The sequence below is a fragment of the Athene cunicularia genome, assembly GCF_003259725.1.
Source record: "Athene cunicularia isolate RWA chromosome 1 unlocalized genomic scaffold, athCun1 chr1_part2, whole genome shotgun sequence".
Classification (NCBI taxonomy): domain Eukaryota; kingdom Metazoa; phylum Chordata; class Aves; order Strigiformes; family Strigidae; genus Athene; species Athene cunicularia.
The window spans coordinates 10945472-10960195 of record NW_020799092.1 but is presented as its reverse complement, the minus strand read 5'-3'; the positions used below and the strand labels follow the sequence as shown (position 1 = coordinate 10960195).

Here is a 14724-nt window from a genome sequence, read left to right as displayed (position 1 = left end):
CTGGGACAGTCTTTGCAATGCATGATTTGAAAGCTTTCTATATATAATATAACCACTTTAAAAACCAGTTATTTGCACTGGTTATTCCTGAATAAGGTGCAGCATTCTAGTGTACTATGATATTTTTCCTCTGTGGAAGTTTAGCTCCTCATCTTGCCTCAGAAGCCAGAAAAGCAAGGACAAATGCATATGAATGATAATCCGAAGAAATAACGTTATCCAAACATTTTTAACACCAAAAAAAGGATTTGAGAGAGACTGGAAATTTCTGGAAAAGCTTCTGTGATGACACTTATTTTATTTGAACCAGTTTGCTCTTCCAATGCATAAACAAGTGAAATATAAATAAGATGGTATATGCCAGCCTGGGCTAAGGTGGAGCTATCATAATACATGGAATGGTGGACATCTGTTGTGATACCGCTGTGAGCCTTATGATGTTTGCTTTGAGAGTTCTTAAAAAATGATTCAAGACTTCTCATTAATTTCCGATTTCTGCCTCAGAATTTGCAAACATTTTCCCTGATCCAAAATGACCATGGTGTGACTGAATACATATGTTACTTGAGAAAAGGTGCTTGTCGTGTTAACCTTTCATACGTGATAGTTTCTGTCATAATGAACTGTGGGATCAGGATAAGAAACTGAGAGGGGTAGCAGGAGGCTAGCAATAAGTAGTAGGAGGAAATGGGGCGATAGGATCCAGGGCAAGAAAACGGTCAAAGTCTGGTGTAGAAAGAGTGTGAGCAGGAGCAAGTGGCAAAGAAACTGAAGAACAGTACGGTGGGAGAAGCACAATGGATATGAAAGCAAGGGAAGAGCACGGAAAATATGGGGCAAGAAAGTGAAGATATCATGCAGATGAGGTACCTGAAAATTGCTGGGAAGAAATCACTGTATCTGAATTACTTTGTTACCCTGCCTGAGAAAGGTGACTGAGAGGGATGGAGTAATCAGAAAAAAAAAAGATCACCTTTTTCTTCTTTTCTTCATCCATTTCACAGTTTCTGAACTGGGGTGCTGTGGTCCTTTCTTTGCAGTGGAGCAGCATTATTAGCTTATTTGTAGTTTCTTGTTTTGGCATGCAATGCTTTACCCCTTCTAAAAGATGGCTTGCTTGGGTTAGTACTTAAAGATTTAACAATAATCCAAAAAAATGAAATGCTTGTGATCAGTTTAATAATTTGTCCCAAGTTCATATCAGATATTAGAATGGTGAAATTGTGTTTTGTGTTGAGTGCTACTAGGAGAAAACTGGATTTTATAAGTAGGAAGATGGTATGAATTGGGAAACTAAAAGAAAACGGTATTCAGTACAAACCTGAAATAAATTCCAAATGAAAGAAAGTGGAACCAAATGTTCCTCTCCATGAAGTTTGGGAACATTAATTCTGAGAGTTTCATTTTGTCTCATTATAGAAACATTCCCCAAAGACTAACCTAGAAAACTTGAATCAGACCTCCTGCACCCAGAGGAAGGTGTTCTCCAGGGACTTTCTGCTGTCCCAACTCCATGGATAAACCCATGTGAAGGGAAGCCACAGAAGAGGTTCACATGAACCTTCCCTGCTGAGGGAATGCCTTCATTTGTACAAAACTCTTTATCTAAATTGCTTTGTTCTTATGGGAGCTGTGAACTCCAGGATCCACAAATAGTATCTTTTAGTGATGGCACTAATCCTGTCAATCAGAATTCTCCTCAGAAACACCATTAATCAGTCTTTGCTGAAAAAGACATAGCTCACAGAATTTTCCCTGCAGCTCCCTCTCTCCTAACACCCATCCCAGCAGTGTGTTTACATTCAATAACTGAAGATGACACAGGAGAGAAGAGAATCAGATCTTTCACAAGAGACAATCTTTTTGTTACTACACTTATTTTAGCTGCCCTACTCTGCTTGTTTTGAACAAATGCTTTCATTTCTCATGTTGAATGATGCTAGCAGCTGTCAAAATATGCTTTAAAGCAGCCAGTTTCCATCTGCTGTCCATTGCAAGTGACTAGTTTTTGAATTATTATGCAGTAGTCTTTATGGATTATTAATAATTTGGAATAGAACTCTAAGATTTCTGTAACCCTTTTTGGAAAGGAACAATGAATTTGTAAGGAATTTGGAACTTCTTATTAGCAGTAAATGGTTTCCTTCAGTAGTATGTTCTGTAGCAGACATGCCTGTATCCACTGCTGGTGATGTATCAGGGTTTATGTTCAATCTCCAGATTATTGAAAAGGGATAAGGCAAGGGGTTTTTTTTGAATTATAAGATATTCATTCTTCGAGATCACAATTTGAAAGGGGAAAACCCACCTTGAATTGTCTTTTCCTTGCTGTGCATGTCGATGCTCTATTAGGGAGATAAATCTACATGAGGACAAATGGCTACTCTGGAAAAGGCTTGGCCTGTTCTTTTCACCAGTGATGCCCATGTGAGAACAGCAGGCCCTGCATGGAGCAAGTGAAGAACACAGCCCTCTGTTTATTCCTGTGGGCAGCAACTGCTGATCAATGCAGGAAGGGACGAGGAATGTGGTTTTCTGCTAATGTGAATGCCACTGCTTTGTGGTTAGCAAATGGTTTCTGCTTAGTAGCATGAATGTGGCCAAAGAAGGAAGCAAGTGCTATATATGCATGGCTGAGGATGATGTTCCAGCCCACATCTGCTCAGATGCTCACATATTTTGCTTAATTCTTAGCCTCTACTTTCAAGAATAACCATTCAAAGATCTTGCAGTCTACTTCCACTTGATATGAGCTGTGTCTAGTCCTCCTTTTGGTTGTGTTTAAGCTCAGGAAGCAGTATTCTTTCTCCCCTGTTTCATGTCAAGACGTGCCTGTATGTAGGAGAGTCGTATCCAAAAAATGTTTGCTTTATTGAGGGAGTATCATTGTGCATGTGAGAGAAGTGACTGTTCTCCAAAGTATTATAGTTCTCTACTACTGAGGTCACTGTCGAGATGACTGGTATTTTAAGATGGTGGAGAAGAAATATGCCATTTTCTGAATCTTTGTAGGTCAGGTGAGTTGCTCTTTAAAAGGATATTAGCAGATTGGCTGAAGGGAAGATATAGATACTTCTTCACAGATTTTCTCTCTTAATGTGTATGGCTGTTTCACATTATTTTAAAGACCGATTGTGATTATAATCTCTGATTCAAATTTGTAATTAAGAACATTTGTTGAGCGGCTTAGTACGTGGGATAGGGTGTGATCAGGATGCCCTCGAGTCGTGCTCTGGAAAACCATTCTGTGTGCTGCTATGACCATGGCATTGGGAATGGATTGAAAAAGTGAGGTCCAGTGGGGCCCCAAGTAGTTGAACTGTAAAGAGTAGGTGCATATCAGAGAAGGATTTCTTGCCTTCATGCTCTTCAGATCTCCAATATATTCTGCAGCTGGGCTGGAAGAGGCACTGCGGTTGGCATGCTTTTCCTCTCCCTGACTCTTTACCTTCAGACTCTGACCACATCTGGACAATCAGGACTATCAGCCCTGTATGTAATGCAGCCTGTGTTGTTCAACCAGAAAATATGATGGGGTGGGAAACTTTTTCCTACAGCTCACATTCTCCTTATGAATCTGTACTTACTGATACCTTTCTGCATCATTGAAATCCTCGTTAGATGAGGCCACAGAAGGATGAAGTTGTAATGGTCCAAGGGATTCATAACATCTGAAAAGTAACAAAGGTATATACACGTGGCTGTGCATTTGAAAGATGAAAGTATTTCTTGAAGACCTTTGGGCTGTGCCTTAATGGTTATTCTTCAACTGAGATTAAGATGGCACTTGAATTCTAAACGCTTTCTTTAATACCATATTAACATATTTAACATAATGTTATATATCATTGAGAATAGCTATTAGATCAGGAGTTTATAATGTGTAGCTTCATCCCTTTTGTACCTGGATAATAAACTCGTTGGGAATAAGAACTTCCTTTTTGTGCTACTGTTTGTATAGCACCCAGAAAGCTGGTGCTTGGTGATGCAATTGCACTCCTACCACTGACAGAAAAATTGATAACTAGGAGATGGCTGCATCCCTGTGGGAAGTAGAGCTCAGGTATAGCAAACTGTCAGTGTTCAGCAGAGCATGTAAATGTGTTCTTAGCCTGAAGTTAATGGGTTTTAATTAAGTTTCTAAATTAAACTCTAGCTTAAGTGTATTTCTGCATGAGAGGTGTCTTTATGAATGCTGATGTTTTGTACTGACAAGCTTCTTGTAAGTGGTTAGGTGAGCAGTTCACAGGAGACAACGCACCTCCCCTTTTTAGGTTATCCTAGAAAACAAATTATTTGGGTACCTGTTTAGGTAGTAATGGATGAGTTCAAGGCTTCCTGTTCCCCTCTTCTGTTGGCAATGCTTGTTTGCCAAACACTGTAATGAAAACCCTTCTTTGTGCACATATCACGTTTGAGGAGAAGTTGAAAAGTTTTATTTAAGTGCTTCCTCTGTAATGTCTTAATAAGGGAGTAAACTATGTGGCAACCCTGACAACCTAAAAATCAAAAGGAGAAAAGGACATCTGGAAGAAATAGGTAAACAAAGAAATACTTCATCTAGACCATTTTTTAAAAATGTGGTTTCCTGCTCTCATTTTCATGACTCAACCAAAACTAATTTGCACAATAACCAATACTGAAATCTATGGTTAAAAAATCCTAGCTGTAACTGGAATGAGATTCAAGTTTAACAGACACTCTATAGCTGTCACACACTGTGACTCTGACTAGGGGAGGGGGAAGGGATGATGACATAAAAGACAGAACCAGACTCAAATTGAAATACAGAAAATTCAATTTAAATGTAGGGAAAAACTTTATTACTGTAAGTGATCAACACTGGAACAGATTTTGCAGGGGGGCTGTGGAGTCTCCATATTTGGAGATATTCAAACCCCAACTGGACATGATCCTGGGAAGTCTGCTTTGAGCAGGGAGTTGGGCTAGATGCTCTCCAGAGGTGCCTTCCAACCTGAACTGTTCTGTGATTCTGTGAAAGGATTTTCTATTTTTAAAGATTGGAGGAGGAATCCTTCTTTTATGTAATAGATTACTAACTTGGAACTGAGAAGTTAGTCTGTGTTACCTCCTTTGTCCAAAAGAATTGTGAAGTATACTCTCCCACTATTCTTTATAATGCTCCCACTCTCTCCAACTGATATTGCTCTTTCCTAAATGATTAAATATATAATTGGGACTTAAACCCAGGTCTGCTATTTCCAAAACAGCTTGTTAACCACCTTGCTGTTGGATAATTTGGGATTGCTCCATTATATGTGATACAATGAGGAATACTTCCTATGTGCATATCGCACCTAACTGTGCATGAGGTGAGTGAGCCTTCAGCTGGAAAGTGGCATAGCTGAGTCCTAGTGTTAGTTGAAGGTTTAATTATTTGTCCAAAATGAACTATATCTTCACATAGCATGTAATTAAGTTGTGGGACTCTCTGTTGTGGGATTTTGCTAAGTGTTGGCAGCTACTAGAAATAATAATGGAAAAAAGCTGCCATGGAGATCAGTAAATACACAGATTCCACCTTTGACTCAGGCATTCTGAAAGTCACAAGCTGGTTTAGAGTATTTGTGGGAAACATTGTTATATGCTTTCCCTGTTTTTAGGTTCTACCCTAAACATCTGATATTTGCCACTGCTGGAGCACAGGATACAGAGCTAGACAGACCTTTAGTCTAGTGTGTTAGAGTTCCCTGAATACTCTTAGCACCAGCACTGATAGGAAAGGATGTGGAAGAACATCCTAGTGCTAGTGTCCTGCAAGAAGAGATGAGATCTGAACCCTGTCAGAGCCCTATCTGTTGAGCTGTTGGATAAAATGGAGCAGCACATAGTTTCGGTAACTGGGCTCCACAACTTCATTTCATTCAAAACTACCTGGTATAATAGAACCAAATTCATTAACAGACTAGAGGGGAGTGAAACTAGGCTTATCTTTGTGTGCACACGCATATAGTTTCAATCAAGAAGCCACATTTATATGTCACAGGTCAACTTCTGAATGACCTTAGATATGATTTAGTTTCCCTAGTTTCTGTAATCAAGATAGTGACAACTTCTTCATTTCTTATGACATAAAGTACTTCTGATAAAAGCATTTTCAAGAACTTCTGATAAAAGCACTTCTGTTATTAAAATTACTTTTAATAGACATTAAATAATTTAAATATAAATTAATTTACACTAGCTGAGAATCTAGTACCAATATTATCTGGAAATTGAGTTCCACTGTGTGCTTGAATGTGCAGTGCCTGGGTGTGTGCCTAGGTCTGCGATGCTATAAATGCCATTGTGTGAATGAGAGCAGAACATGAACCCAATGTTTATGGTCAGGGGAATTTGAAGGACTGAAGAATCAGTAAAAACTGTGCCAATTTTACCACTGAAGATTACAGCCCAAAATGTGTCCAAACCCTAGTAATATTTCTGGATTGGAAGGTTTAGATTTATTGAGTTTGGTTTTTGGCCTGGACCTGAACTTCCTTCATGCTTAAATTGTATGGAAATTTCCTGTTTGTTAAATTTTTCTTAGTCCTTCATAGTCAGCTCACAATGGAATTGTGGTGTGTAGATGTTCTTTCAGATAGCAAATAGTGAGAGAGTGTATTTCAGTCATTTTATTGATATTATGAATTACATTGATCTCAATTCAGAAAAATGTTGCTTTAGGACAGGGCAGATGGAAGGAGAATAGCAGAAGGCGGCTTTGTTACTGTGGGAAAGAAAATAAAAATCTTGGGAGTTGTCTCAATTTTTAAAAAAATCTTGAAGAGATTAAAAGAGAGCAAATGGTCTGAAATGGAAAAAAGGCTTTTAGACCCAGGATCCTCCTAATGCATAATCTGAATGTCATGAAGTTATGCCTATTGAGAGTCAAGTAGGACACACTAAAAACTATAAATGGGCAAAGTCAGCTTTTCAAGTTAGTGAAAAAGTTTGAATTAATTCAGTGACCTGAAAGAACTTTCATGTTATTCATGAGTTGGAGCTCTGTGGACTGACGAAGGCCAATCTGCGCTAGCTGTAAGATCTGTTTTTTTCAGACCTTGATGATTAGGGATGTCCTCTTCCATTGTTCTTTTCTGCTATGTGATACATGCATAGTAACATTAAGCAACAAAACGGGATTGAGATCTCTCTTGAATCTAATACTGAAACTTCCACTGGAATGAATCATCATCTTGGCTTTGGCCACCCCAAAGTTTTTAATAATATAAATCACTGGGAGGTGTCTATAAAACCTAGAGATCAGACTGTAAAATTGTTTTTGAAATTGCTGAATAGTCATTTAGATACATCGAGTCCTCAAAAGTCCATGAGTTTCTAGGAAATAACCAACAATTAATACAAATCATGGTCCCACACTATGATCGTAAATTGCTTAAAATAGACTTCAGTGATTTTTAAATAATCTATTTCCTCTGTTGGCACCAGAATATTATGTATGAAGGTCCTTAGGTCTAAAGAAAATGGACCATGTGAGGCCCTCTGAAGAAAGCTTATAGTTTTTACTTTTACTCTGGTGGGCCTGTATACTACCAAGTGGTAGCTGAATGGAGAGCAAGTAATTAGGAAAAAAAATAACCCCTTCCAATTAAGCTCATTCTTACTGTGTTTCCTGGTATCCATTACGCATTCGTACTAGATCACCCACAACTTCTTATACAACTTCTGTCATTGTATAAGGGCAGCAGCTCATTTGTTCTGCTCTCTGAATTGACATTTAAAGAATTGTCATGCTGGCTCAGAGCAAGGATCCATCTAGGTCAGTATCCTATCTGAGGCTCTTTTAGAAAGGATAGCCAGAACTTAATGTAAAACAGAATGGAGGTATACCATGTATTTTATACGTGTGACCTAGACAGAAGCTAGATTTTTCCCTAATGATTCTTAACTTGCCTTTTAACAACTGCTGCTTAGTCAGATAATATTTTCAGAGAGCTCTTCCTCAGACTCCAAGATGTCTTTCCTGAGGGTTATTGGCTTATTTAGAGTTGTTTACTGTGTGTATACAGATATAAGGGTTTTTTTCCCTGCACCTTTACTTATGAACACTGAATTCAGTCTGCCTATAGAAATTCATTACTATGAACTCTTTCCCCAGTTCTTTATATTAACTTTAAATTATAATTTTGTATCTTCTACAGACTTTGTCTTCTCACTGTTCAACTGCTTTTATAGAGCGCTTTTATGGATATGTTGAATACTACAGGTCTCAGCAGAAACCCTTAGGGAGGTATGCTGGAAACCTCAGTAATGTGGAAACCTTTCTCTGTAATTAAAACTCATCACTGGTCTGATGCTTTGCTTCATCTCTTTCTAATCACAAGAGAATATTCATCTAAGCCTGTGTCAGCTTCACTTCTTAAAGAGGTTTTAGTGAGTGACTTTGTTGAGAGATTTTGAGAAATCAGACTGCTTTGTCAAACTATAATTTATATAGCTGTTGATAGTGAGTTTTGTTGGTCTCTTGCAAATTTTCTCTGTTTTATTCCATACTTTAAAAAAACCTTTGTAGGGGTGTTGTTGAAGAAGACTTTACCAAAGAAAAAATAAGAGTGCACAATAACGATGCCATTGCTAAACAATGTTCTTTATTTTCTATTTCTGTACAGTGATCTCCTCTATTTTCTGGAGTCATCATTTTGAATTCATCAGCAGCTGGTCTGTTGCTGAAAAGCTCAGAATATTTCCTCTGATTGCCTTCCTGTGAGTATGATCAAAGTAGTTACCTCAGATTTCCTTGCCTGTGGAATTCAGAAGGTTCTTCTATATTGGGTTGTTTTGTATTGAGGCTTTTATATTGGATTTTTTTTTCCTCCTATTTGCTTGCTTGCTTTTCTGGGGTTTGAACCAAATCCCTCTGAAAATCAGTGAATAGCCCTGCAGTCGGACCCTTAACTTCTATTCCTCTGGGCTAATGGTCACCAGAGATTACTTTCTCCAGAACTGATAGCAGATTTAAAGGATTTTATCTTGAATTTCATTTTCAAATCAAAACCTTTGAATTTTACCTTACTCATTTTGTGGGTGTATGACCATTTTTTAACAACTATATTTTTCTTCTGGATTTCAGCAAATTTTTTGTCTTGCAATGGGAGTCTTAAATTGTATTTCCTTATGTGAAGATCATGTTACTGTCCTGTTGTGTCTTCTGTTCTTTTCAGAGCAAGCAGGCTCTGAGGAGTCTCTGTGAGAGTCCAAGTAACTGTGTTCACTGATTATTTACAACATGTAAGACAGACATTTTTTACAAACATTGTTCTTTTGCCGTCAGAACAGGTGAGGGCTCACAAACCATTTAAAGGAAGTGTTTATAATCTGTGTAAGCTTCAGCCCCTGAATATATGGAAATTCCAGACTGGAGACAAACTGAGGACTAGCTCTAAGTTTAAGTAGTGCCTATGAGAGCTAACTGGTGGGGTCAGAAATACTGCACCAGGGTCAAGGCAACTCCCTTATATGCCATCATCTTCAGTTAATTCAGGGTACAGCAAGCTGATTAATCTCACTGATGAGTGACCATGTTCTCTGTGTGCCTAGACCTCCCATACACCACTGCTCCATTTGAGGAGGAGACAGACATGGCAGCAGGTTGAACACCGGTTGCATTGCCTTTCATCTCCAGCAGCCTTACCCCATCAGGAATGTTGGGTCTGGGCCCGTTTTAGATGGTTTTGTCATCATCTCTGGGAAAGTGAATTTAACTTTGTCTACACTTTTGAGAAGGTTTGTGCAAGAGCTGAATGGGCTGATAATTGTTGCAGGTGGTTCTCTGCCCCGATTGCTGTTTTGGAGTTCTGCATTACCTTTGAGCCTTCATGTCTGGCTTCAGTCCTAAATACTCCCCCAAAATCTGGGATTTCAGTCTGTAGAAAATGTTGATATTCCAAAATTAGGATTTCCTTATGATTCAGAACCTTCTGATTCTAATATCTCCCATGAAGCACTTTTTCCAGTGAGATAATTGAATATAAGTTCCCATGTGCTTCATTGGGCAGTGCATTTATGAAGTACCTAAATTCCTTAAAAATTTGACCCAAGGAGAGGGAGGCCATACTATCCAAAAGCACATGGGATCAGAAATGCAAGTGCTCTCCCTCTCTGCTTGGGATAGGATATTCAAAGAGAGCAGTGACTGCCCTCCAGAGGTTTTTCTGTCAGCCCAGCAACTGGAGTTGTATTTGTAGATATGTCTGAGCTTGCAGACTGTGGTGTTGAAAGAAGGCACTTCAGTCCCTCAAAATTGAGACTGTGCCTCAGTGTATTTCTTAGATGGTGCCTTATTTTGATGTATAAATTGTATCTGAAAATCTGTCCTTCAGAGACTCATTCATCTATTTCAAGTGTAGTATACAGGGCGAGTGTCATGCTGAAGTCCCCATGGTGCTTGCACAGCACTTGTGAAAGTGGTGAAAGAATTTTGTTAGGAAAAAGGAAAGGCAAAATCTAATACCTTCCACAGTTAGCCTCCTCTTTCACATAGTAAAGCTGGTGGAATAGGAGTATGGTCTTTAGGGACATGAATTAAAATACCATGAAAAAGGTTATTAATTGCCTTTAGAAAATCATTGAAACAAATGGTGTGGACCAATACACTCATTTGGAAAGGAAAAAAACAAGCATTACTCTGTAAAGTACTGGAAACAAGGCACATCTCTCTGAGTATAAAAAGCAGTAATATAGTTTAGTATTGTCATGACAGTCCTGTAACTCTTAGTTCTTGACTACAGCCAGATTAAACTGTGGAAGACAATCTGAGCCATCCTTATATAAATTACTTCCAAAAAAAAGTGATACTCTATAAGATTAAGATTCAAAGTCACTGGCCTAGTGGTGATTGTTTTTTATCTTCCTTGGAAACGTACATTTTGTTAAAAGTCAAGCTTCTTTGCAATTAGGAAACACTGTGTAAGAAAGGTTTTGATCAGTTTTAAATATTCAAGAATTTCTGTAGAGTCTCTGAAACTGTTTTTCTATGGCTTTGTTGTGATGAATTAAACTAAGATGAGCGTAGTGTCTTCCTTCTCTCGTCTGTCCACTCTGTTGCTTGGAAAAGGAGGTGCAGCACTCAATCTTGCCTGAGTTTCCCTGTAGTTTCTGGGACTTCAGGTGACCTCTACAAGCAGCTGAGGCACTTTTTGGTAAAGTTCTTTTGTGAGAGATGAGAACCTGGTGGGTTTTGTGCTGTGCTGCATTCCTGAAGAGGTGTTAAAGACAACTGTTTGGAGTTTTGTTTAGTTTAGTATCTGGGGATCAAGCTTGGGAAGTACTAATGTGTTCTTTCTGATGCAATTCACAATCCCATGAAAATGTGATGGCTGCCTTTGGCTGCCAAGACCAATTGGTGGGTGTCATTTGCTAGAAAAGTCTTACTGCTTATAAGAAATTTGGAGCTAACAGTCAGCTGAAACAAAGAAAACCAGAGAATCATTTAGATATAGAAAGTTATGCTTCATTTAAGAGTGAAGCAAAACAAGTAAACCTGTGACTCATCCAAAAGTTTCGATGAAGAACATTTTTTATTTTCCAGGAATTATACCACCTAGGAATTGTAAAACTGACACACTAAGTAGTTGAAGAGAAATCTGCTTCTAATAAACCATGCCTTGCCAGACAGAGGTTTAAGAACTTTTTTAAAAAAAAATAAAATCTGAACAAGCACAAGGATCATATGTAGGGGCAGAGACACTGCTGTGTTTGGAGTGAAAGGAGTGGAGTTGATTATCTGCATCTTCCCAGTAGGTAGAGAGCAGTTATAGCTCGCTGGAGAGGATGTGGCAGGATCATGCTGCGCTTTGGCTCTGCTGGCAAGGAGTCCATCAGAGAGCAGTGCCAAGCACAGCTTAGGCACAGCAGAAGCTGTATCTTACTATCTTCTGTGCAATATTAACCTTCTAAGGCAGGAAATGCATGCATTGAGGGAAAGATAGGCTGGGAGCTGGGATTCTTCAGTCTTCATTGCCAACTGCTCTTTTTCATCTCCATCACAATAAGCTCTCCTGTCACTTTAAAACTGCATTACTGATACTGCTGCTTTGACCTTCCCAGGGATGTTGTTCATTTGGTGTCTGTAAGTTTACTGAGCAAAACCGATGTCTTTCTGATAAATGGGGCCAATTATTCAGAACCCTGATAATCATTATAGTGTGCAACTTTTTTTTTTTTTTTTTTTAAATTCCCTACTTCTCAGGATGTTGTGGGATTTTCCTTTCTTGCATTTCAGTGATACTTTCAGATCGTGAGATGAAAGAGCCTTGGTCAAATACTTCTAGATCATCTGGAAGTGGGAAATAGCTGAAATCTCAAAAGAATGTCGTCTCCAGCTCATGTTGTAGACTCAGGTGCTGTGGAGGGTAGCTTCAGAAGCACACCATCACTGTTAGATGTTTTTCTGAACTGTGAGCTTGAACTCCCAGTCTCTGGAAGTTCACCAATGCCTGTTTTCCAAGAAGACCTTAATCTTTGTGGCTCTTTCTCACACAAGCACTGCGGGTTTGGAGCTGTAAAGTCTTTGGCCTGACACTCACTTTCACTAAAGTCCCTTTATGCAGTTCAGGCATTCTGCTTCGGGTATCTTAAAATGAAAGTAGATGACATTTAATAGCAGAAATGAGAAACAGGTCCCTTTTTTAAAAAAAAAAAAAAAAAAAGTTCAATTGTTTTTCCCTAAATTGTTGAGTGGTGACCTTGAAAAAGCCTTTAAAGTTCCTGCAGCAGACTGATTTTTTTTTTTTTAGGATAACAGATACCCCAAACTGCAAGAGATTACCTGAGACAAGTAAGTTATAGTTGTTTTTTTTTTCTTTTTAAGAGGAAATTCTTTTCCATTGTGTTTGGTACCCACATGTCTGTCTTAAAGCACTATTTATTTGTCACAGAACTTCAAAATTGTTGGTGTAATTTTCTCACCCTTCAGGATTTTTTTTTTTTAAATGTACTAGTTTTAAACATTTTCATATATTCTGGTCATGTGAAACGTTAAAGATTCCATTTGTATTTAGTATTTTTTTTATTTATCTGGGAGGCAGTGTTTAAATGTGTTTTGAGAAGGGGGAGGCAAGAAAAGCTGTCATCCATCAACTGGTATTAAGTCCAACTTCGAAAGTTTGATACAAACTGAATCTGACTGTTAGTGCAGACATGATATAAATTAGCTGTGACTTTATGTTACCAGCTGTTTCTCTGACAGGGTAAAAGGGCACATAACTAGAATAGCATCTTTTGTTGAAAGCAGTGTTTCCCTTTGTTAAATGTGGGAGCCTCAGGCAAAAAATCGTAGTCCTTGGTTATGTGACATGTGCAGTGTGCAACATGTTCATGGAGCTCGGAGGGCTTTTTACTGCTGTTTTTCAAAGGCAGGGTTATCTTAAGTGTTCTATTTTTGCTAGTTTTATCACTGAAAGACAAATCTCTGTCATGTTTTTGCCTTGTGTTAAAACTAAGGATAACCTAAGTGCTGTTTTCCTTACAAGTACAAAGAAAATACTAAACAGAAAAACCTGAGAAAAGTCTGCCAAAAAGAAACCACAAATCTCAAAGTTCTGGTTTTGTTGTTTGGTGGTATTTTTCTTACCAGAATTTTCAGGGTTTTTTATTCCATACAAACTAAGTCTACATAGTCTTTAACAAACTAACAATCAGTGTTAACTAAGTAAAATTTATTGAGACAGCAGATTAGTCCTGACACAAACACAGGTATACCAGAGACAGCTTGCTGCAGTCACATCTTGGGTCTTATATTTCTGGTACTAGGTGGCTGTGCGCAACTTCTCTACCCGTCCAATGCCTGAGTGAGGAGGGAGCCAGGAGCCTAGGGGATGGAAACGCAAAGTTGATGCACCTGAGGAGCTTTATGTTAGAAGCATTCGGGGGGTTCCCTTGTTACCAGAGCTCATAAAGCCTACTCGTAAACAGAAATGGCTCTGAGCAAAGCCATTTGTATGACTACATCACTGTACGTCTGTGTCCTCACTGTGTATCTGTATGACCTTAACATATCGCCTGACTACGTCAGGCAACATGAAGTTGTCTGTAGCATGTAACTAAACTGAAATAATGTGATTTATTAAGCAGTCAAATTAATCTTACTTCTGCCACTTGACTAAGAGCCAGTAAGATTTCAAAATTTATTACTACAGGTAACTTACTCCATTTGAATCAATCAGGAAAGGGACAATATCAAGAATGGAGTTCTGTTATTAGCACAGTTGTGCATAACTAGGAGTACTACGAGGAACAGCATTTAGGCTAGAATGAAGAGAAACAAAATTTAGGCTGAATATTTTATAAACTTTCTTAGATTAATGGTTATCAGAGCTAAAGCTAAACTGAAAAAGAAAGCATCTTGAAAGGAGGTAACTCTCAGAACTGGATTTTTTTTTAAGGGGCCATGCAGTAACTTTAGGACTGTGAAGTGTGAAAGTCATTGCTCCTTCCAAATTTTAAGTAGTACTCCACAAAGGAAGGATGCCACTGCTAAGGTGAAGAAGGTAGGAAGTTTCTCTGCAAAGCATCACTTCTGTTTCAGACAGGTGGAAGTTAGAACAACTTGATGATATTTTGGCCATGGCAGAAATTGTAACACAAGTCCTGCATGTCTTTCTACATTGAGGAGAGAAGCTTCTATGTAAGTCACTATGTGAGGTGGTAGAGCAGGCAGACCCAAACACTACTGAAAATGCAGAAAAGAAAACATAAGTGAAC

The 14724-nt window shown here is 38.5% G+C and overlaps 1 protein-coding gene across 7 annotated transcripts in view; it reads left to right on the top strand.

The window, feature by feature from the left end:
* Nucleotides 1–14724, top strand: part of CALD1 (caldesmon 1) — a 197056-nt gene that overhangs the window by 73515 nt on the left and 108817 nt on the right. For all 7 annotated transcript variants that reach the window (XR_003397638.1, XM_026841081.1, XM_026841078.1 and 4 more), the window contains one exon: nt 8634–8727. The gene's annotated coding sequence lies outside the window, so the exon portion shown is untranslated. The remainder of the gene's footprint in view (nt 1–8633; nt 8728–14724) is intronic.